The sequence below is a fragment of the Ischnura elegans genome, chromosome 2 (genome assembly GCF_921293095.1).
Source record: "Ischnura elegans chromosome 2, ioIscEleg1.1, whole genome shotgun sequence".
Lineage (NCBI taxonomy): Eukaryota > Metazoa > Arthropoda > Insecta > Odonata > Coenagrionidae > Ischnura > Ischnura elegans.
In genome coordinates, this window is record NC_060247.1 from 74,765,062 (window position 1) to 74,767,825 (window position 2,764).

At 46.1% G+C, this 2,764-nt stretch overlaps 1 non-coding gene across 1 annotated transcript; it reads right to left on the reverse strand.

The window, feature by feature from the left end:
* Positions 1-547: 547 nt before the first annotated feature.
* Trnad-guc lies at positions 548-619 on the reverse strand. The gene has a single exon. It is a non-coding gene; the product is annotated as a tRNA-Asp (tRNA).
* Positions 620-2,764: the final 2,145 nt, after the last annotated feature.

Genomic DNA, 2,764 nt, shown 5'->3' on the forward strand with positions numbered 1-2,764 from the left:
CCTTTCCACCATATGATCCCATCCCCACGCCACGAATCAAACGGACGACGCAGAGCGGGCAACGCGACGGCTACGGCCGGAGAATAGGAGAGAACATGGGGGGTAGCACGCGCGGATGGATAATAGGATGAAGTGGGCGCGGACGCTAGCAGAGGAGACCCCCGCTGAAGAGCTGGGGTTCGTAGGGGGGGGGGGAGGGTGTGTTGCGGTGGCTGTGCGACAATGGCTCTCCATCCCCAAGTCTCGGCATCGACTCCAGACGGAGGTGGATATTTTTCAGCCCTCTCTAAGGCGTCCCACTCAGGCCAATTACTACTAGCAAGGGAAGTGCCTCAAGGGTCAACACCAGATCTCATTCAAATTTTATTTATTTATTTCCCACTTCCCCGTAAACAGCACATTGCGGCCTTTATAACTGGTTTTCAACATTAATAAAGCACCACACAAACATCATTGCCCTGGTTAGGGATCACCTACCCAGGCGGGATTCGAACCCACGACCTACGGATTGGCACCCCCACCGCCACCGAGGCCGGCAAAAAAAATTCTCCCCGGCGGGGAATCGAACCCCGGTCTCCCGCGTGACAGGCGGGGATACTGACCACTATACTACCGAGGACGAGGTGCTACGACATGGATACCCACGAAGTTTATTTTTTGTTTCAGCCGCCAACGCACAATACTTTTGGAGATATTAGCGAGGGAAATTTAAAGCGAAATGCTTAAATTTATGCAATCCTCTTCGCGATAATAGCCCCTTAACACTAGAACAATGATAGGAGCCGGTGAAATTTCTTCCTTCACTTTATTCACCAACTTATTTTGTTCGGTTCCGACTTTCGTGACTTTTCATCCACTTTAAAGATCTTTAAGTTAGTTTAGTAAGGTATCTGCCACGCGAATATTTTCAGGAAATAAATTATATTTTCCTAGAACGTCAGCATGCTATAGTCAAAATGGCTCACACCGTTGCTTTTATCCGGTACTATCCGTCGCTAATATCTCGAAAAGTATTGATCGTTGGCGGCCGAAACAAAAACTACACCTCATGGCTTTCCCTCTCCTGTCACCAGGTAAAATTTGAATCAGATCTGCTGGTGGTGACAATTGAGGGACTTCCCTTTTAAGACGTTTCTTTTACAGAAGCTCGAGATGCGGATGCTGAGGAGAATGGTGGAGGTGAAGTGGATCGGGGATTTTCGCGTCATACATCGCGAAGGGAATCCTGCGATAATTTGAGCTAATTCGTCACTCACTCGGTTTGTTGTTTGTAGTGCGCCCGTGTGGGCCATGGTGTGTGATAGTTGAAAGTTTTTGTTTTCGTGATTGTTGGCCATGAATGCATTGGCATAAGCTATTCTGTCGTCGTGGTAGCAGGGTCTCGAGATGACGCTAACCAGGGGAAGCCATCGACGGAAGCCCGAAAATCAAAAAGGTGAGTTATGGTTTGGGAAGTGGGGGATTGCTGGAGTCCTTCATTTTGTACTTCTAAAGCTAACCTTTTCGCACCTACGCATTTCTTCTCGTTCACATCTTTCTTTACCTGGTCCATATACGTCATTCGAGGTCTTCCTTTTATGTTCTTGCCATCTATTTGTCCATCTACGATTGTCTTCATCAGGCCATCATGTCTCAAGATATGGCCTATAAGGTTGTTCTGTCTTCATATCAAGGTTTTAATGAGGCTTCTCTCCTACTCTTCTCATGACTTCGCCATTACTTACTCGTTCCATCGATTTGACCCTCATAATTCTTCTGTAGCATCTCAGCCTCTATCATAGACTTCTCAGCTGCTGTCAATGCTTATGCCTCACATTCCGTCGAGTACCTTATCTCAGAAGTATGTTCTGATTAATCTAGTACCTAACATCGAGTACCAGGACCCTCGGAACCATTGTAATGGGAATTCAGGAACTTGAATAGTGTAGTGGTCCGGAAAGCCGTTATTCAATTCCCGGTTCAGGGGATTTTTTTCTCATAGCAATTCATGTATATACTGATCGTTCCCTTACTTCTACATTTAAATTTCCCGCTGTATGTAGATCATGAAGCCACCTACCAGTATGTAAATACTATAATCAGCGTGTGGAGCATTTATAAACGGAGAGATACCCTGCAGTCTACACCAGCTCGGTAGCGCTACAGCTTATGATAACATACTCACTGTCGAAGCGGTTGCCAACGAGCGTAGAGTTTGTGACGGAATCGGAAGCGAAGGCGAGTGGCCATAAGAGTGGGGATATCGGGTAGGAAGAGCGGAAGTCTCATGGTTGGATAAGCGGATGGATAAAACGACTTTTTTTTCTCTAATCCGGACGAAATCGATACTCCGCGCGCCACCCCCTTATCTCCGTCAACCGAAAAGCGCTGCTCATGGCACACGCCGACCGCTTTTTCCAAAGTGATGAATCATTTTTCACGGTTACACTACGGAGGCCGCGCGAAAATATTAAAGCGAAAAATGACTTTGGCCACGTTCACCAGACTTCCATTCCGCTTTTTTAATGCTTGAAAACTTGATACTCGGCGGATGCTCAGCAGGGAAAACACAATTTGCGAGCACAAAAAGGCAAAATATTCTCCGCCCACGTCCGTGATAATTGAAAAAGAAATTCTTTCTTTTCATTTATTTCTCGAATGAAAATGGATTCAGAGGCTTGAATCACGCTTCCAGCACAGATATGGCGGCATGAGGAGGATCAATGTAATGAAATTAAAATGTGCATCACTATATTATATGGAAAAATACATTTCGAGGAGGAAA